Source organism: Scyliorhinus canicula, chromosome 3 (genome assembly GCF_902713615.1).
Source record: "Scyliorhinus canicula chromosome 3, sScyCan1.1, whole genome shotgun sequence".
Lineage (NCBI taxonomy): Eukaryota > Metazoa > Chordata > Chondrichthyes > Carcharhiniformes > Scyliorhinidae > Scyliorhinus > Scyliorhinus canicula.
In genome coordinates, this window is record NC_052148.1 from 184,310,075 (window position 1) to 184,332,380 (window position 22,306).

At 45.0% G+C, this 22,306-nt stretch overlaps 1 protein-coding gene across 9 annotated transcripts in view; it reads right to left on the bottom strand.

The window, feature by feature from the left end:
* ndst3 (N-deacetylase/N-sulfotransferase (heparan glucosaminyl) 3) overlaps positions 1-1,022 on the bottom strand; it is a 1,441,915-nt gene extending 1,440,893 nt beyond the window's left edge. For all 9 annotated transcript variants that reach the window (XM_038791879.1, XM_038791880.1, XM_038791871.1 and 6 more), the window contains exon 1: positions 891-1,022. The gene's annotated coding sequence lies outside the window, so the exon portion shown is untranslated. The remainder of the gene's footprint in view (positions 1-890) is intronic.
* Between the last annotated feature and the right edge of the window lie 21,284 nt (positions 1,023-22,306).

Below are 22,306 nucleotides of genomic sequence, written 5' to 3' on the forward strand. Positions count from 1 at the left end.
AGCAACAGAGTCTCATATTAATTTTAACCCACATCACATATCGACTGGATTATAATTTAATTTCTGTACATTAGAAACCACCAGATTTTCATGTTATCTGATTAAATTATAAATACAACCAGTGTACAGTAATATGTACCAAGGAAATCCTAAAGGCACATGTGCATGCTTTCAACATGGGGTTAGTGATTACACCACGAGCAACAAGACACACCTATGTCATCTGATATTGAACAAAAATGCATTATCGTAATTGTTTTTCTTAAGATATTTAAGACATTTTCTGAGGCTCCATTAAGTTCTCAATTACAACGGATCAAAGATTTTAAAATAAAATACCCAACATTCCCTTTTGAATGGACGTCTATATGAATTAGTGCAAGCAACTCAGAGACCACTGGAATTTGAATTTATGTAATTGGGCAGAGGTGAACAATGCTGAGGTAATAGCTTGCTTTAATAAATTTATCAATATCGAAATGATCCGAACTTTATTTATCATCCTCAATAATTTCCAGTTCATAACCTAAATTCACAATGGCATTAAAAATACATATGTATACGTATGCTATTTGATAATAGATATAACAGACATGCAGCCAATACCTGAAGCATCATCTCTCTGTAACTGCATATGTAGTTTATTTTTCATGTCCTTACGGTTAATGATTATTTAACGCTTACAGCAAAACGTGCCGTTCATATTCTACTTAAAAGGACAAATTTATTTAACAAAGCAATGTAAGTGCAACAGACCTTTCAGAGAGTGAACAGTGATTTTGAAATTGTTGTTATAGTATCTAAAGGATTAGAAATAAATAGAGTTTATTTTTCTCAAGACAGGGTTCACTGCTGGAAGGGAATGCAGTACACCCATGCTGGCTTCCTACCTTCTGATTATGAGGTCTCTTGCTTATCAGAGCTTTCAGTATAAAAGGTGCCTCCAGTTATAGGAACATGGCACCTCACCAAACAGGGTTTTTTTTCTTCCTCTCCAGTCACCAGACATCCAGTGCCAACAGCTGGTAGAACCATGCATGCAGTGTCTCAGCAGCTTCTAACTAATGGCCCCCAGGCCAGTGAAAACTTTTACATGCTGTTAGCTGTTTGAATTCTCGTCACTGCAGGACTTTCATTTACAGTGACAGGCTGCTGCCAGACGTAACCAAAGTGGACCTATCAGAACCTCTCTATGCAAAACTCAATTCCTCACCATTATAAGCAATCCAACATAATAACATCTCCTCCAGCCTTTGTATTAAATGGACAGTTTCATTCTGAAGCTTTAATAAGACTATTGTTGAGGCCATTTACAGCATTAACACCTTGTGTACCAAAAGACGTGAATGGCTTTCCAAATATCCTTTGTTTCTCGTTCATATGTGCACATACATTTGTTTTCTAATAATACATTTTAGGAACATATTGTTTGAAAAGATTATATGCAAAGGTGGAACATAGCACCACCAAAAGAAAAATCAGAAACAAACTTCTTAAATATGCACTCAGAAGGGCAGCATGGTGGCACAGTGGTTAGCACTGCTGCCTCACGCCGCCGAGGTCCCAAGTTTGATCCTGGCTCTGGGTCACTGTCCATGTGGAGTTTGCGCATTCTCCCCGTGTTTGCTTGGGTTTCATCCCCACAACCAAAGATGTGCAGGGTAGGTGGTTTGGCCACGCTAAATTGCCCCTTGATTGGAAAAATTGAATTGGGTGCTCTAACTTTATTTTGTTCTAACTGCATTCGGAATACAATTCTAAAATTGCTCCTGGAATGTACCTTCAATCCTCACACATTTTAGCTGTAATCTAACCTTCAAAGCTAACCTTTCCAACAAAATTAAATTCTGGTTCCTTCACGTAGCTCTTGAATTTACTTGAGTGTAATTCTTTACAGGAATTTAATTTTGTGAGTGGCATTATGACAACACTTATTTCCTTTTTCCTTACCTTGTAAAACTGTATATTTGTATTTAAAAATTAGAGAAACCTAATTATAGGAGCCAGACTTGGTGGAGACTATGGGCTGTGCTACTTTTTCCCTTCAACTTTTACATCTTGGCCAGAATTTTCTGGGTGTCGGGATTCACTTGTCCCGTCGGACGCATACCCTCGCCACCAGGTTTTGCGGCGATGTGGGGCAGTAGTAAGTGGCTGGGGAAGCAGAGAATCCAGTCCCTTATCATTGTCCCTTCTTTAGCTTTCCCTACCAGAACCCACTATTTTCCTGAACCAGAAGGCAGCTTTGACAAACTTTATCAAGGCACCTTCTGATGCCACACTGTGGATTTCAGGCTTGGAGCATGTAGAAAGTATAGATAAAGTGACATGTACAGATGTGCTTGGCTTGCTCATTTGTGCATCAATTAAGAGCTAATCAGCCAATATATATGTGTTATTTTGGAACAAGCAATCCAATAAATACTTCAGTTTATTGGTTCACATGGCCTTTTCATTCACTTTGATCCAGAGCCTTTCCTCTTCAGCAAGCAGCTACCCAATATGCAGCAGCTCACTGCACGGGGAATAGCGAAAGCAAACCTTCTGCTTGCTTTATGAAGAAGTGTCATGGGAACTCCCTCTTTAATCCCTGACAAGTTTGCTCAGAAAATTTAGTTCAGGATTGACCTGGTTTCCAACGGTTACAAATCTGTTGACCAAAATTAAAGCTTGTTCAGGATTAATGGAATTCAGTGTTTAGTTAAAAAATAGTTAGCTATGGCTTAAAAGGCACTGCGGTGGTTAAATACAGTGACTATTAACTTTCAAGAAGCATTTTGGATTAGTATTTAAACAAGTGATTCATATATTTTAACTGAATAAGAGGGTGAATGTAATATCTTCTAACTTTTTTTGCTTCTTTTCAGATAGTATTACGCATCTGACAGCCTTTTTACGAGTTCAAAGTATCTTTTTACAGCACACAATAAATAGAGTAGAATTTCAGTATGTTGCTCGACTCCACACTCAGTTTCATCTCGCACATTCAATCTATTACCAAGGTCAGTATCTTTCACCTCTGCCACATCACACACCTTTTACACTTCACCAAAACCCCTTTTTAATCAACTTGTGACTGAAATTTTCCAATACTCTCACTGCTTCTGTTATTCATTAACTACAAGTCAACCAGTGATGCAGCCCTCTTCTTGCACGTTGAAGCCTAGATTTTCAAAACTCCTGATCTCAGAAAACCTCATATCTTACCTTCAAATTCTTACCCGTTCTCGGCCCTCTCTTCTTCCATGATCTCCTCCGGCACTACATCCACGTAGCCACCTTCTGATCCTCTGATAACAATGTACTTTCTCTTTGCTGCTCCTCCTGTTTCACCATTTCTGACTGCTCCTTCAATCACCTTCCTCTTACCCTCTTGAACTCCCTTTCTCAGAACCTATCCTTCGCCTTATTTCCTCACCTCAAAAACCATGGCCTGAGTTCTTGGCTTCGCTCCATCCGGAAAATTTTAACACATCTCCGCCAACTTTGAATGCCCCACAAAAATTTCATGCACGCACAAGCATTAAATGGCTGCTGGCAGGACTTCTGCCCCTCATTTGGGAGGAAATCCTGACCCAGAGAGCTGTCGGTTAATCTGATTGGCCGGTAGTTCTCCTTTCCCGGCAGCGACAAGAGCTGCAGTGGAATAGAACATAGAACATAGAACAGTACAGCACAGAACAGGCCCTTCGGCCCTCGATGTTGTGCCGAGCAATGATCACCCTACTTAAACCCACGTAACCCGTATACCCGTAACCCAACTAATACCCGTAACCCAATGATGAGCAAGTGCATGGGGATGCCTGAGACTAAGTCCAGCCACTGTAGACCATAGTAAGTTCAAGGGGTCCCAGGGTCGGGAAGGCCTCGAGCAGCCAGAATGGGGTGATCAAATTATTTTTCGAGCGAGAGAGAGGCCAGGTGAGGAGGGTGATCTGGGAGCCATTATACCTTAAAGGAGGAATGCCAAACCTCTGAAGTTGGACCCCCCCCCCCCCCCCCTCCATCACCACCCACCACCCAAGATCTATTCCCTTGACTTTTCGGGTTTTCCCTCATGCAAGGTCAATCCTCCTGCGAGCTTAACAGTTGATGCTGGGCAGGAAACAGCCCTCAAGTGGCAAATAACTGGCTACTTGAAAACCTCAACTGGGACAAGGGCGGGCTTTCTGCCTGAGGTTTTGCTCACCCCTTCGCAAAATGGGGGCACGGTAGCACAGTGCTTAACACTGTTGCTTCACAGCTCCAGGTTCCCAGATTCACTCCCCAGTTTGAGTGACTGTGCAAAGTTTGCACATTCTCCCCATGTCTGCATGGGTTTCCTCTCGGTGCTCCGGTTTCCCCCCACAGTCCAAAGATGTGCAGGATAGATGACTTGGCCATGCAAAATTGCCCCTTAGTGTCAAAGGTTAGGTGGGGATACTGGGTTACGGGGATAGGGTGAAGGTGTGGGGTTAAGTCGGGCACACTTTCCAAGGGCCGGTACAGACTCGATGGGCTGAATGGCTCAATGGAACAGTGAATTCCATGATTTTATGAAAATCACTGCATGGTTGGGGTAGGTGGGAACCCAGAAGGAATCCTGTTCTTTCAATTCCCCGCTCCCTCTCTTTCAGCACCCATCCAAAAGCCCATCGGCGGGGGAGCGTGAAAGTCTGGCCCATGACTTTGCTCCTGAGCAGTCCTGTTCTCCTCCACTCTATTCCCCTATAAAACACTCTGAGATAGCCTTTTGTATGTATGTACTATAAATATATAGATTGTTACATTTCAATACAATTGAAAGTTGCTTGTTAACAGTCCTTTAAAAGTAAACACCCCAATGCATCTTCTCTCATTGCAAAGTCACATTTGAGAAACTGATTGGTCTATATCCCAATTCAACTTCTTCATTTAGTCAAATAAACTGTCTTTGAAACTGGGGTCCCATACCCCAGAGTGTCCATGAAATTACGAGATCTCTGAGTTGTTGATTAACATGCGCTTTATTGCCATTGTGCATTGTTGATATATATTCTGCAACAGTTTTTCATGGGGTAACTAACTAATCTTGGGATTGATACTGAGCTTAGTGGTGCATGATGGGTATAGTGTGAATAGATCGCCAATTTTATCATGAACTTCTGTTCAATTGAAATTTCAATTACGCCCTCCTTTCTCTTTCAGAAGTTGGGAATAAGGATCCTTGTTACCTTACCAATGTTTAGAGAAGTTCCTCAATGATAAAAAAGAGAACTTGCATTTACATAGAATACCTTTAATATAGAGAAACGTTTCAAGGTATGTCATAGAAATGTAGTAGACAAGAACAGATGGAAAAGTATGATAATTCCTATTCTGGACATTCATCGCTTTCTCCTGATAATGGATAGGGTTCAGACTGTTATTCAATTTATTAAAATAAGATAATTATTAACAATGGCCAAAGCTAAAAATGCTTTCAGTTTTCATAAAAATACATGCATTCTGTTTCTCTGGGCATTCTGAGTGAGTGAGCTGCAAGAAGGATGTCAGCCTGGTCTGGTACTTCATTTTTGAATTTTCTATCTAATTACAGCATATTGCGAAATATCTAGATAGAATACAATGAGGAAAAAATCCAATCTGGGACATGCATTCATATTTTAAATCTAGCTAAACATATTAAAATCTCATTCAATGATACAATTAGAATACATTATCCCAACCTCAGCATGCTATTATTAGATAGAAGCTTAAAGAAAAATAATAGGAAATACTCGAAAGATTATAAGTGAAATATGATAGAAGGATCTCAGAACATCTTTCAGAAGCATGAATCAATGCCAGGCTAAAAGCATATGAAATGCCTGCACTTCACCTCTTCCAGGCTAAACAATCTTGCCATACTAATACTGAATTGTCATTCACACATAAAGCTACCTCACAAAGTTACTTCTCAACAGTATTTTTTATTTTCAAACAAAGAATAATGACAAAATCAATCAATAAATCTTAGTTCTGTCACTTTATAATTAAAGAAAGATGTGTTTGCAAGGAGGAAAATAAATCTAAAACCTGCTCTTACCTTTTTTCCCCTTTATCTGCATGTCCAAGCTACCTGAATGAGGAATTTACCATCAATTAATACTTCATTATTTGTTCAATATGATTACAGCAGGGAGGTGTTGTTTTCTATTCAATTAGAAGCATAAGATGAATGTGTTCAGCAAGATAATTCTGGGACTCTGAAGGAATTAAAGAAGGGGATGTCTGTACTAGGCAGTTGATAAACTGCTGCACTGTGCTGACACAGAAAAATTAGCTGTCTCGGGGCAAGACACTAAAGCTATCATCTGCAGTGGCGAGTCTCCTGATGCTAAAGCCAATATTACTGCAGCTATTTTTTTAAAGAAGCACTTTATACCTCAGAGGAACAGGAATAGGCCATTCAGCCCCTTGAGTCTGTTCTGTCATTCAATCATGGCTGATCTGTGCCTCAACTCTATTTACCCGCCTTCAGTTGATAATCCTTTCATTCCCGGAACAAAAATATATTGATCTCCAGTCTTGAACATTAATGTTGACTCAGTATGTGCACTTTGGAGGAGGATATTCCTTTTTGTGCAGAAGATAAAAGCTTCCCAATTTCGCTCATATTTGGTTTTGCTCCAATTCCCTGCCACTGAAGGTGTTTTTCTGCAAATGATATATAATTTGATTTATTATTGTCACATGTATTAGTATACAGTGAAAAGTATTGTTTCTTGCATGCTGTACAAACAATGCATACCGTACATAGGGAAGGGAGGAGAGACTGCAGAATATAATGTTACAGTTATTGCAAGGTGTAGAGAAAAGATCAATTTAATACGGGGTAGGTCCATTCAAAAGTCTGATGGCAGTAGGGAAGAAGCTGTTCTTGAGTCGGTTGGTACGTAACCTCAAACTTTGGTATCTTTTTCCTGACAGAAGGAGATGGAAGAGAGTAGTGCGTGGGGTCCTTAATTATGCTGGCTGTATTTCTGAGGCAGCGGGAATTATACATAGAGTCAATGGATGGGAGCCTGCTTTGCGTGATGGACTGGGCTACATTCACAACCTTTTGTAGTTTCCTGTGGTCTTGGGTAGAGCAGGCTCCATACCAAGCTGTGATACAACCAGAAAGTATGCTTTCTATGGTGCATCCGTAGAAGTTGGTGAGGGTCGTAGGTTACATGCCAAATTTCCTCAGTCTTCTGAGAAAGTTGAGTCGTTGGTGGGGTTTCTTAACTATAGTGTCGGCATGGGGGGGACCAGGACAGGCAGTTGGTGATCTGTACACCTAAAAACTTGAAGCTCTCGACCCTTTCTACTTTGTTCCCATTGATGTAGACAGGGGCATGTTCTCCACTACGCTTCCTGAAGTCGGTGATAAATCTCCTTTGTTTTGTTGACATTGAGGGAGAGATTATTGTCGTCGCACCAGTTCACTAGATTCTCTATCTCATTCTTATTCTCTGTCTCGTCATTGTTTGAAATCCGACCCACTACGGTGGTGTCATCAGAACATGTGAAAATCGAGTTAGAGGAGAATTTGGCCACATAGTCGTAGGTGTATAAGGAGTGTAGTAGGGGCTGAGGACACAGCCTTGTGGGGCACCTGTGTTGAGGATGATCGTGGAGGAGGTGTTGTTGTCTATCTTTACTGAATGTGGTCTGTGGGTTAGAAAGTTCAGGATCCAGTCGCAGAGGGAGGAGCCGAGGCCACGGAGTTTGGAAATGAGTTTTGTAGGAATTATGGTGTTGAAGTCTGAGTTGTAGTCGATAAATAGGAGTCTGACATAGGTGTCTTTGTTATCTAGGTGTTCCAGGGTAGAGTGCATCTGCTGTGGACCTGTTGCAGCGGTAGGCACACTGTAGTGGATCAAGGCAATCTGGGAGGCTGGAGTTGATTCGTGCCATGACTAACCTTTCGAAGCATTTCATGATGATGGATGTCAGAGCCACTGGACGATAGTTATTAAGGCACGCTGCTTCACCTTTTTTGGTACAGGGATGATGGTCATCTTCTTGAAGCAAATAGGGACCTCAGATTGTTGTAAAGAGAGGTTGAAGATGTCTGCGACTACCCCCACCAGCTGATCCGCACAACACCTGAGTGATCGTCCGGGTACCCCATCCGGGCCAGTGGCTTTCCGTGGGTTGACCTTCGAGAAGGCTGCTCTGACGTCTGCAGTGGTGATCTCAGATACAAGTTCATCCGTGGCTTCTGGGGTGGAGGGCTCGCTCTCGCTGACCTCTTGCTCAAAGCGGGCTTAGAATGCGTTGAGCTCATCGGGGGGGGTGCGTTGGAGCCGACAATTTTACATGCCTTCATCTTGTAGCCTGTTATGTCTTGCAGACCTTGCCATAGACGGCGGGGTCCGTGTGGCTATATATATCTCAAAATATATATATCTCAAAAAAGATATATCTCAAAAACTAATGGACAGATTTCAACTAAACTTAGTACATGGATAGGGAAGGCCGACACATTTTTGGTGAAAATGTGGATCCGGATTATGAAATTTTTTAAAGGATGCATTAAAGTGGATGCATGTTAGGATGCATTGGCCCGTAACTTGCTACCGGCAGGATGCCACAGGTCGCCAATATTAAAAGAGAAATGTGCGCACCTACCGGCGCTCCGATGATGCACTCAACTTTTGTTTCTCTTCGTCAGACTGGGACCTCCAGCACCCCGGTCTGTGCAGGCTCCAACGCAATGCAGGAGGGCTGCACCCCGCCCCTTATGACATGGCTAGCTTGGGAACGCCTATTGAGCGAAGGTATTGTCCTGGCACGTATTTCCACTGACATCATTTCGGGATGTCCTTTGGCAGTGCAACTTAGGGGTGGGTGATTGATTCACTTCAATACCTGTCAGACAGATAATTCACATTAGCTTAGGAGGCTTGCATATATCAACTTAGGCATTAAACTTTGTTGAAGCGTTTGATGTAATTACTGAGGCTTGTGAGGATGAACATGACATCAGGGAGACTCTCAAACAACATATCTAAAATACATTGCAAAATCCAAATGTACTTAGCTCTGCTTCAGCTGTGAGGACAGGCGTACTAACATTAGTGCTTTGAAGGAGTCAGTAGCACCAGTTTCAAGGCCATGATCATCTTAAACCTACTTCTCTGGGCCACTCACATGTTTCAGGTATCAAAGTCCCAACTGCCAAAGCAAATGTTCTTCAGCCGCTCAAGGAAGGGACCCGATCAGGAGGAGGACAAAGGAAGCTCTTCAAAGACATCTTGTAGACTTACCTCAAGAAATGGAAGATAGACATCAATGCCTGGGAGTCTTTTCTCAGAAGAGATCTACTTGGAGGAACCAAGTGGTTGAAGGGTCACAATTCTTTGAGAACATTCAACAGCAAGAGGAGGCCCAGAAAAGGAGCCTGAGAAAGGAATGCCCGTCACTTAGCATCAAAGGACCAATCCCACCTTTTGGAAACTCTTGCCAAGTGAGTGATTGAAGATATGGCTATACCGCAGGGATCAGTTCTGGGTCCTCTGCTGTTTGTGATTTTCATTAACGACTTGGATGAGGGAGTTGAAGGGTGGGTCAGTAAATTTGCAGATGATACGAAGATTGGTGGAGTTGTGGATAGTGAGGAGGGCTGTTGTCGGCTTCAAAGAGACATAGATAGAATGCAGAGCTGGGCTGAGAAGTGGCAGATGGAGTTTAACCCTGACAAGTGTGAGGTTGTCCATTTTGGAAGGACAAATCTGAATGCGGAATACAGGGTTAATGGTAGGGTTCTTGGCAATGTGGAGGAGCAGAGAGATCTTGGGGTCTATGTTCATTGTTCTTTGAAAGTTGCCACTCAAGTGGATAGAGCTGTGAAGAAGGCCTATGGTGTGCTAGCGTTCATTAGCAGAGGGATTGAATTTAAGAGCCGTGAGGTGATGATGCAGCTGTACAAAACCTTGGTCAGGCCACATTTGGAGTACTGTGTGCAGTTCTGGTCACCTCATTTTAGGAAGGATGTGGAAGCTTTGGAAAAGGTGCAGAGGAGATTTACCAGGATGTTGCCTGGAATGGAGAGTAGGTCATACGAGGAAAGATTGAGGGTGCTGGGCCTTTTCTCATTGGAACGGAGAAGGATGAGGGGCGACTTGATAGAGGTTTATAAGATGATCAGGGGAATAGATAGAGTAGACAGTCAGAGACTTTTTCCCCGGGTGGAACACACCATTACAAGGGGACATAAATTTAAGATAAATGGTGGAAGATATAGAGGGGATGTCAGAGGTAGGTTCTTTACCCAGAGAGTAGTGGGGGCATGGAATGCACTGCCTGTGGTAGTAGTTGAGTCGGAAAATTTATGGACCTTCAAGCGGCTATTGGATAGGTACTTGGATTAGGGTAGAATAAGGGAGTGTAGGTTAACTTCTTAAGGGCAGCACGGTAGCATTGTGGATAGCACAATTGCTTCACAGCTCCAGGGTCCCAAGTTCGATTTCGACTTGGGTCACTGTCTGTGTGGAGTCTGCACATCCTCCCCGTGACTGCGTGGGTTTCCTCCGGGTACTCCGGTTTCCTCCCACAGTCCAAAGATGTGCAGGTTGGGTGGATTGGCCATGACAAATTGTCCAAAATTCTATGATTAACCTAGGACAAAAGGTCGGCGCAACATCGTGGGCCGAAGGGCCTGTTCTGTGCTGTATTTCTCTATAACTAAGGATCGGGCTCATCAGCTACACAAGGATTCGCAGAACCTGCGACTGGTATCACTGAGTACCTTAGGTGGACAATCATACCCATTGGCGAATGATCACCTCATTCTACCCATTATAGCTCCTTTAATAGAATTAAATTAACATCATTATTTCACCTCCAAACTCACTTTATACAGTAAAGTCCACTTTTAATGGAATTAACAGCCTCATGACAAACCAAAGTTCAATAATATTTATCTTCCTTTCATTTTATTTACATTTTAAACATATTTATAAATGCTAAACACTAATAATTTAAAACATTAACCTACCAAGAAAATGTCTCTCAATGTCTCCTGCTTCTGCTAGATCAAGAACTTTCAGTGTAAATGAACATCTAATATCCGGGTAAGTGGTCCAAGTTAGTGTTGTGGCTGGAATTTTCATTCAGCTTCTCCAGCACAGCACAGGCCTTCAAGCAGTTAAAAAAACATCCAGGACTGTAAATGTTGTGTGGTTCCAGTGCCCATGCCTGTACGCCCATACGTCTGGGTCGTCATGTCGGTCATGTGCGCACTAACGACTTAAGTCGCGAACCACAGAGGAAGTTATGTGCCATTGCCTTTTTCTTAGAATCTGATTGTTTTAGAATGTTGTAGATTGCCTTGACTACTGTGGTGAAATTTCTCACAACTGTCACAATATGAGCAGAGTTTTCAGAGCCGGTTTTTGGATTTGGATTGGACTGGGATCTCCTCCGTGAGGTGTATGCCCTCAATAAAAATATGTTTTTTTTTCAGTTTTGTAGGTACATAGCATCAACTGGCAGGGAAAAGCATCAAGGAAGACTTCAACGTTAATTGCAATAGCGTCACATTAACACAGCACGGTGAAGGTATGCGCTCTACAGAATACAGGCTCTATTTGGTTTCAGATTGTGTACCTTTGTTCGGTATTCCACCACCAGAGTAATCAATTTCAGTATCTACCATATGAAATCCTTTTACCATTTTAGACAATTTGACCAGACCACCCTGTTGTGTTCCGTTACCTTGTCTTTGCAATGATTCATATCAGAACTGCTGGTGACTTAACTAGAATGATGATTTATTGATGTACGCGTGGTAAGGTAACAATCAGTATGCTATAAAGACTAAGTTCCTGATTGAGTTACAAAGACTATCCTGGAAGTACCGTCATATGTGACTATCCTGGTGTACACCTTACAACCTTCTGATGATAGCCAGATGTCACATGACTGATGGCTGGCGCCGCATGCTGATGGGAGGATGCATTGCTGAGTGTATGCAATATTATTCACAGACATATCACCACACACCCCTCTACTTTCCATTCTTGAGGGGATACAAGCCACGCTTATACTATCTTCCATCACAATTTAAACCTTTTACCACCCAGCACCTGTCTTGTGAATCTGAGCTTCATCCTCTTCAAAACCAATGCATCCTTCCTGACCTTCTGTGCCTAGAAATGTACGTAGGTTGGTCAGATGGTGTCTGACCAAGGTTCTGTACATCTGAAGCATAATTTCCTTCCCTTTCCTTCCTCTTGAGATAAAGGCCAACATTTTCTCAGCTCTTTTGATTACTTCTTATTCCTGTCTGCAATACTCCAAGTGGCCATTCTTCATTTGGAGTACCAAACATGAATGGCAACAAGTAATCCAGCTGCAGGATTATTGCATGTGACTCAATTATATTCCAATTTCAGTTTTTTGTATTTATTTTGTAATTTACAGCTGCATCAGTAATGTGGGGATTAACACCACTCATGTCTGTCAGTGCTGTGCTGAAAGCTCCACACTGTTTTGACTCTTTTGCAAATGAACTGATTGTGAGGAATAAATCCAGTCTACAGCATAAGCAAACTTGCATCAATTGGTCTCAGTTGCCATTTAGTAACCATAAAAACCATATAATCTAGCAGATTGCTCCCCCCCCCCCTCCCCCACCCCCCGCAAACACCCTGCTCCATTTAGTGAGAAAACTTTACAGATGACTTTTCCGTGTGGGGGCAATATTCTGACGAGCAAAAATTGTGTAAGGAAATTATGGTAGTGATTTCTACCCACCTTTCTCACTCGCCTGTTTAAATCTACACTTTGCCATTGATGAAGTACAGCGCAAAGAGGAGAATAATTTACCAAGACCCAATCTTGATCCAGATTGACTTAAATTAATTTCAATTGTGCCTGAAAACAAAGCCCAATCAAAATATAATCTGGCTCTAAAATCTATCTCTCAACCTTCATGAGAGGGACAGCTTTCAGGGAGGATTCTAAAGATCTGCTATCAAAATCTTGTACTCTCCACACCTCATTCTCTGTTATAACCCGGCACAAGGCCATGGGGTCTGCACCATCAGGTGCTCAATAGCCTCCCCTGACTATGATCACCCCCAGATGAGGAAGTGGAGCTACATCCTTAACCTAGGGGACCCGAGGACATAAATAACGCGACCCACAAGTGTGGGCATGGCGCAGGAGACATAAGGGAGCAGGTGTGTATTCGAATAGGTAAATAAAAAAACTGGCATTGCTTCCAAGCGGTCGCTCACCTGGGACGTTACACTGGCGACGAGGGTGACGTGGAGCTGCAAGATGCGCTATTCCTTTCAGACCCAGCCCACCTCAACCATGCTTCAGGAGGCCCCACATCAGACTGCAGGTATGCTACGAATTAGAAAATTGGGAGCGTTTGGTGCTGAGACAGGCAACTAAACCCAGTATATTGAATGGATGCGTTTTTTTTTTTACTTAATGCCAGTGTTGGTGGGGACAGAGAAACAGTGACCCTCCTCACAGTCTGTGGAGCAGAGACATATTGCATGATCAAATGTTTATCCGACCCAAATGCGCCCAACACCCGTACATTTGCATAGTTGGTCTCGTTGGTGGGCAACCACTTTGATCCAAAACAGAAGTGGTTTACTATGTGATAATTTCAGAGATCATATTTGTAGTAACATTGACGTGAAAATTCATCTTAGGTGGTATCTTGCAGAGCGAAAACCAAATGCTAGTGAATTGGCATCCCGTTTTACAGAGGTGAATGAAGAGGTGAGTTCCAGAAACATATATATGAAGGCCACCTTGGAGAACACTTACCTGAAGATCAGAGGCTGAATGCCCTTGACTACTGAAGTGTTCCCCGTCAGGAATGTTCCCTTCCAGTCGGGGAACACTTCAGCAGTCAAGAGCATTCAGCCTGATCTTCGGGTAAGCGTTCTCCAAGGCGCCCTTCAGGATGCGTGACAACACAGAATTGGCAAGCAGAATCTTATAGCTAAGTTCCGCACACATGAGTGCGGCCTCAACCGGGACCTTGGATTCATGTCGCATTACATACAGCCAGCCACCCCCCCCCCCCCCCCGCCCCCACCCCCCCCCCCCCCCACCCCCCCCACACACACACACACACACACACACATACACACACACCTGGCCTGGGTTGGCAAAATCCTACCAACTGTCCTGGCTTGAGGCAATTCACATCTCTTTAACCTGGGGTTACCCCTATCTTCAGTTGCTCTGTCTGGACCTGTAAAGACTTAAATACCTGCAAAGACTCGCATTCAATGTATCGTCCTGCATCTTTGACTTTGTCTTCATATATGTTTCTGGAACCCATCTCTTCATTCACCTGAAGAAGGAGCTGTGCTCCGAAAGCTAGCGATTCGAAACAAACCTGTGGGATTTTAACCTGGTTTGGTAAAACTTCTTACTGTACTCACCTCGGTCCAACGCTGGCATCTCCACATCATTTCTCCTTTAAGACAACCATTCAAACCTACCTCTTTGCCCAAACTTTTGGCTAGATTTTACTGAGGTGGCCAGGACCCCAGTGATACATGTACTGGAATTTTGTGGGAGTTGAGTAATTTGAAAAAGACCTCTGCAATATCTGGGGAGGGGGGGGAGGGGGAGGGGGGGTGAGGGTCTGCAATCAAAAGATCATGCAAAGGGAGTCCACCAGACCTCAAATTGGATGTAGCCAGTTTCAGCCCTGAGGAAACAGGCTCTTAGAAGCACTAGTATGGCCTTTTGTGCCTGACTGGTCACATCTCAATTGAAGGCGATAAGGTCTGATGCTTGAGAAAAAGTACATCCATCACCTGAGCAATGCCACAGAGGGATGCCGATTGTGAAATGAGGCAGATGCTAGAAAGTTCAAGCTCGCTGTCATCTTGACAGATGCTAGCATAGGGCATCACCCCTGAGTATTGTGGCATAAGGTCATCCATCCGGAGGGCAAACAAACTAGCCACCAGCTGCCTAGGTAGACACAGCCATAAGTGGCACTGCTGCTTGGCTAGGCTCAGTAAGTTTATCCTCTGGCTCAATTCCACTGGATTTGCCTTCTGGTTTCTCCTGCCCCTTTGATCTGCGGCCTCTGCATCCAAGGACATCAGGGGTCTGTCCTTGCAGCTGGGGCCGTTGCTCCTTCCGATTGTTCCAGCCTAAAAATAAGGAGATGGCCCGATGGCCAGAGACAACCTCAATTACGAGGACCTTCACTGCCTGATTTCTCTTGCAGCTCAGAGTATGAGCTATGCTCTATTCCCGTGCTCCCATTCCACCTTTCCAATCCTAGAGCACTGCTTATGCAGGGTTTTTCAAACTCAGGGTCGCAACCTGCGGGTGGGTCGCAGTGCAATGGGTCGCAGCTTTCCTGATCACGGGAGAAGCGGCCAATGGCCTTTCAGAATGTCCACAGTGACTGGCATTTATGTTGAGAATGCCATCCGCGACCAGTTTTTAAATGCAAATGCTGGTGACTTCCCACCAGGAGCGATGGCAGAGAGTTCCAGGGCCTCTGGTGAACGAACAATTAAGAGGAAACTGAAATCGGGAACAAAGTAGTATAAAGATGATTTCTTGAGGTATGGCATTGCTAATTTTGCCAATGACAATCAGGATACAGCCCATGTGTGTTGTATGCAGGGTAAGTACAGGCAAATGAAAGTTTAAAACCCTCAAAACTTCAGTGGCATTTCACGAATGGCATGGCAAGTTCGAGGACAAACCTCTTGACTTTTTTCAAAGGATGCAGCTGAAGCCCTCAGCAGAAATTGAATAACAAAGCAAGTGAGATCGTGAGGACCAAGCAGGCTCATCTGTCGCATTAAGGTAAGCAATAATGGTGAGGTGCAAAAGTCGGCTGATGTGGGTTGCGAATGTCGGCATGGGTCCCGAAGGTCGGTCGGTTGGTAAAAGTGGGTCCCGGGAAAAAATGTTTGACAAACACTGACTGACACCATGGCAAGTCAGTGGCTATGCATGAGCTCCTCTTGCTGTTTTTCCCTTTTCTACAGAGTGCAATATCTGTCACTTCAGTCAAGAGCTTCCTGCTATGTAGTGACACTTGAATGAAATTCTGCCTCAGCGTGGGGCCCATAAACCTCTGATAAAATTGTTTTAAAAGACCTCTCAGTGGCAGCTTGTTCACCTAATTGCCTACCCGCCACGATGTGACCACCATGATGCATGATCAATTGCACAAAGATGAGAGTTGGATACAACTGAGGCTTTATTGCTCTAAGATGTGTGGCCTCTCGCAGCAGCTGGCTAAATGGCTGCTGCACGGAGGACACACATATTTATACTCTGCCTACTGGGTGGGGCAAGCAGGCAGGGACTACTGTCGTACCTGTAGTACAGGTCCTACCATACATCACCTAATATAGGTGCAACAGTGGTTTACTGCACACCACATGTGCAAAGCCAGCTCCAGAAAAGCTGTGGTAAGACAGCAACAGGTAAGCAACTGGCACAAGGTGCTGAAGGACAAATTTGCTGCCTCCAAATCCTCCTCCGCCTCGGAGGCAAAATCAAGTCCAATATTTCATTATGTCGCCCATGTTGTATTTTCTTTTATAATGCTTTTGTGAAGTGATTTGGAATGTTTCATTATGTTAAAGGCACCATATAAATATATGTTCTTGTAGTTCATTGGTGTACTTATCACTGCGTCTGATCCTAACTATATGAAATACCTCTGCCATTTCAATATATTACGTTTGTCAAATACTTGTTGGTGTTGGTGCTGCTACAATTGATTTCAGCCAGATTTCCTGGCAGCTGCTGCAGGATTCTCCGTTGGCTGATGGCAAAATTGGGAAACACAATTGGGCGGAGAATCTGTTGCGACGCCAAAATCGCGGCAGGCACCAATTTGACAGCAAATCGAAATTCTCCATCACCGGGACAGTGGCGCCAATGCGGTCCAGAATGCGCGTACAGAAAACACAGTTTGCAAATCAACAGTGGGCCTGACCCTGGTATTCCCTGGGGCCTCCGCAATTCTCTGCCTCCTATGGGCTGAGTTCCCAATGGCGCGGTTGCGATGCCGAGCGGCTGCAGTTGACAGGCCGCTCTACACAAATTGAAAGGGGTTCCACGAGATGAACGTGCAGCTGCTATGTGACCATCTGCTGCGCATCATACATGTCTGTGCCGGATACCTGGGCAGTGTGCACAACACCTTCAGCCTGGCACATTCGACGACTCCTGACATTTTCGAGACCCCCTTCACTGCTGAGGGTTGCCTCCTGGGTGACAGGGGTTATTCGCTGTGGCCGTGGCTGATGGCGCATGTCCAGAGACCACACACTAACCCTGAGACCCGCTACAACAGCCAATCAACCAGGAGCATGATCGAGCCGCGCTTCAGCCTCCTGAAGATGCGGTTCAGGTGCCTGGACCGCTCTGGAGGGGCTCGGCAGTATGATGCTGAGAGGGTTGCCCGCATTGCGGCTGCCTGCTGCGTCCTTGGGGCGACTTGCTGGAAGAGGAGGATGAACGTCAGGCCTCATCCGACGAGGAGAATGCGAGGGAGGGGGATGATGGGCAGGACATGGTGCCCAGGCAGTCAGGGAGGCCGCACGAAATGTGCAGGAGGTCCAACGCGCACGGGACACTCTGATTGCTGCAAGTTCACCGACTCGGGCAGGGAGCAGAAACTGGCCAGAGGCACAGACACCACATCCCACCCCCATTACCCACTCTCCAAGCCACCCCCATCTGCAAATTCATGATACATACGTGCCGCACTACAGGGTGTGGGCCCTGGGCTGGCAGTAACACTGGGCCTGATCCATGGGACGGAGGATGATGATGACCTGCTCAGCGATGACCTCCAGGGCTCTGCATCATTCGGCAATTTGTCAGGGGTGAGTGGGGGGCACACCCACCCACAACATCCACCCATTTGCCACCTCCGCACCCCTTCTCTGACCAGTCCAGACCAGCCCACCCATCACATTCTTCTGACAGAGCACCGAGGCAGGTTGTAACAGTGTGAACAGGTGTTTAATGTGAACGAATAAGTAGAGGTTTTTGCCCCAACCCCTATAACTAAACTGTTGTTGGGTTACTGGTATAGGGTGGATACGTTGACTTGAGTAGGGTGATCATTGCTCGGCACAACATCGAGGGCCGAAGGGCCTGTTCTGTGCTGTACTGTTCTAAGTTCTATGTTCTAAACGGAGGTGGGTACAGAACTATCCTCTGAGGCTCCCTCGCTGCCAGCCCTTGAGGCCGCTCTGGTCTCGACTCGGGTCTGAATACTCACGGCCATGGAACTCTTTGTCACAGAAGGCTGTGGAGGCCAAATCACTGAGTGTCTTTAAGACAGAAATAGATAGGTTCTTGATGAGTAAGTAGATCAGGGGTTATGGGGAGAAGGAAAGAGAATCGGGATGAGAAAATATCAGCCATGATTGAATGGCAGAGCAAACTTGATGGGCCGAGTGACTTAATTCTGCTCCTATGTCTTATGGTCTTATGGGAGTGGACTATCTCCATTTGGGACTGCGCCACATCACCCATTGAATGTGCCACCACCTTCTGTGTCAGTATCGCATCAGCCAGTAACTGCACCATCTCCCTCTGGGACTGGGCCACCTCCCTCTGTGCCTGTGCCATATTGGCCAGTGCGTTGGAAATGCCACCGATGCTGTCAGCCATGGCCTGCTGTGACTGAGCCACTCTCAGGAGCGCCTGTGAGGCTGTAACCCTACCCTGGGCCTTGACCAGACCCTGCACAGAATACCCCAGGCCTTGGACATGCTGGTTTAGCTCACTCGGCTAAATCGCTGGCTTTTAAAGCAGACCAAGCAGGCCAGCAGCACGGTTCGATTCCCGTACCAGCCTCCCTGGACAGGCGCCGGAATGTGGCGACTAGGGGTTTTTCACAGTAACTTGATTGAAGCCTACTTGTGACAATAAGCGATTTTCATTCATTTCATTTCATACTGATCCATAGCCAAAACCCTCGACCCCATTACCTCCACCGTGAATGCCACCCATGCAGTGTTGGCCTGGGTGGCACGCATGGCTGGCACCACACCCAGCTCCTGCATGAGGTTGGACTCCTCCACCTGTGCTTGCAGGTGAATGAAGAACAAAGAACAAAGAAAATTACAGCACAGGAACAGGCCCTTCGGCCCTCCCAGCCTGCGCCGATCCAGATCCTTTATCTAAACCTGTCTCCTATTTTCCAAAGATCTACTTCCCTCTGTTCTCCACCCGTTCATATATCTGTCTAGATGCATCTTAAATGATGCTATCCTGCCCGCTTCTAGCACTTCCGCTGGTAAAGCGTTCCAGGCACCCACCACCCTCTGTGTTAAACACTTTCCACGCACATCTCCCTTAAACTTTCCCCCTCTCACCTTGAAATCTTGACCCCTTGTAATTGACACCCCCACTCTTGGAAAAAGCTTGTTGCTATCCACCCTGTCCATACCTCTCATAATTTTGTAGACCTTAATCAGATCCCCCCTAAGCCTCCGTCTTTCCAATGAAAACAATCCTGATCTACTCAACCTTTCTTCATAGCTAGCACCCTCCATACCAGGCAACATCCTGGTGAACCCCCTCTGCACCCTCTCTAAAGCATCCACATCCTGTTGGTAATATGGTGACCAGAACTGCACGCAGTATTCCAAACGTGGCCGAACCAATGTCCAATACTGCTGTAACATGACCTGCCTACTCTTGTACTCAATACCCCGTCCGATGAAGGCAAGCATGCTGTATGCCTTCTTGACCACTCTATCGATCTGCGTTTCCACCTTCAGGGTACAATGGACCTGAACTCCCAGATCTCTCTGTACATCAATTTTCCCCAGGACTCTTCCATTGACCGTATAGTCCGCTCTTGAATTGGACCTTCCAAAATGCATCACCTTGCATTTGCCTGGATTGAAATACATCTGCCATTTCTCTACAACTCTCCAATCTATCTATGATTTGCTGTATTCTCTGACAGTCCCCCTTGCTATCTGCAACTCCACCAATCTTAGTATCATCTGCTAATCGTCCAGTCCATTTATGTATATCATAAACAACAGTGGTCCGAGCACGGATCCCTGTGGAACACCACTCGTCACCTTTATCCATTTTGAGACACTCCCTTCCACCACTACTCTCTGTCTCCTGTTGCCCAGCCAGTTCTTTATCCATCTAGTTAGTACACCCTGAACCCCATGGGACTTCACTTTCTCCATCAGCCTACCATGGGGAACCTTATCAAATGCCTTACTGAAGTCCATGTATGTGACATCTGCAGCGCTTCCCTCAACAATTAACTTTGTCACTTCCTCAAAGAATTCTATTAGGTTTGTAAGACATGACCATCCGTGCACAAAACCATGCTGCTTATCACTGATAAGTCTATTTTCTTCCAAATGTCAATAGATCCTGTCCCTCAGTATCTTCTCCAACAGTTTGCCTACCACTGACGTCAAGCTCACAGGTCTATAATTCCCTGGATTAGCCCTGCTACCCTTCTTAAACAAAGGGCCAACATTAGCAATCTTCCATTCCACCGGGACCTCACCCATGCTCAAGGAAGCTGCAAAGATATCTGTTAAGGCCCCAGTTAATTAGTCCCTCGCTTCCCTCAGTAACCTGGGATAGATCCCATCCAGACTGGGGACTTGTCCACCTTAATGCCTTTTAGAATACCCAAAACTTCCCCCTTCCTTATGCCGACTTGACCGAGAGTATTTAAACATCCATCCCTAACCTCAACATCCGTCATGTCCCTCTCCTTGGTGAATACCGATGCAAAGTACTCATTAAGAATCTCACCCATTTCCTCTGACTCCACGCATAAATTCCCTATTTTGTCTTTGAGTGGGCCAATCCTTTCTCTAGTTGCCCTCTTGCTCCTTATATATGAATAAAAGGCTTTGGGATTTTCCTTAACCCTGTTATCCAAAGATATTTCATGACCCCTTTTAGCCCTCTTATTGCGCTTTTGAGATTTGTCCTACTTTCCCGATATGCCTCCAAAGCTTCATCAGTTTTAAGTCGCCTAGATCTTATATATGCTTCCTTTTTCATCTTAGCTAGTCTCGCAATTCCACCCGTCATCCATGGTTCCCTAACCTTGTCATTTCTATCTCTCATTTTCACAGGGACATGTCTGTCTTGCACTCTAATCAATCTTTCCTTAAAAGACTCCCACATTTCAAATGTGGATTTACCCTTAAACAGCTGCTCCCAATCCACATTCCCTAGCTCCTGCCGAATTTTGTTGTACTTGGCCTTTCCCCAATTTAGTACTCTTCCTTTAGGACCACTCTCGTCTTTGTCCATGAGTATTCTAATACTTACGAAATTGTGATCGCTATTCCCAAAGTAATCACCGACTGAAACTTCAACCACCTGGCCGGGATCATTCCCCAATACCAGGTCCAGTATGGCCACTTCCCGAGTTGGACTATTTACATACTGCTTTAAATAACTCTCCTGGAAGCTCCTTACAAACTCTGCTCCATCTACGTCTACAACACTACATGAGTCCCATTCAATGTTGGGGAAGTTAAAATCTCCCATCACGACCACCCTATTGCTCCTACATTTTTCTATAATCTGTCTACACATCTGTACCTTGACTTCACGCTCGCTTTTTGGAGGCCTGTAGTAAAGTCCCAAAAATGTTACTGCACCCTTCCTATTTCTTAGCTCTACCCATATTGCCTCAGTGCTCGAATCCTCCATAGTGACCTCCTTAATCACAGCTGTGATATCATCTCTGACCAGTAATGCAAATCCTCCACCCCTTCTACCTCCCTCTCTATCCCTCCTGAAGCATCTATACCCTGGGATATTTAGTTGTCAATCCTGCCCTTCCCTCAACCAAGTCTCAGTAATACCAATAACATCATATTCCCAGGTACTAGTCCAAGGCCTAAATTCATCTGCCTTACCTGCTACACTTCTGGGGCCTCACGGTAGCATGGTGGTTAGCATCAATGCTTCACAGCTCCAGGGTCCCCGGTTCGATTCCCGGCTGGGTCACTGTCTGTGTGGAGTCTGCACGTCCTCCCCGTGTGTGCGTGGGTTTCCTCCGGGTGCTCCGGTTTCCTCCCACAGTCCAAAGATGTGCGGGTTAGGTGGATTGGCCATGCTAAATTGCGCGTAGTGTAAGGTTAATGGGGGGATTGTTGGGTTACGGGTATACGGGTTACGTGGGTTTAAGTAGGGTGATCATTGCTCGGCACAACATCGAGGGCCGAAGGGCCTGTTCTGTGCTGTACTGTTCTATGTTCTATGTTCTCACATTAAAACAAATGCACCTCAGACCACCTGTCCCTTTGCGTTCATCATCTCTTCTCTG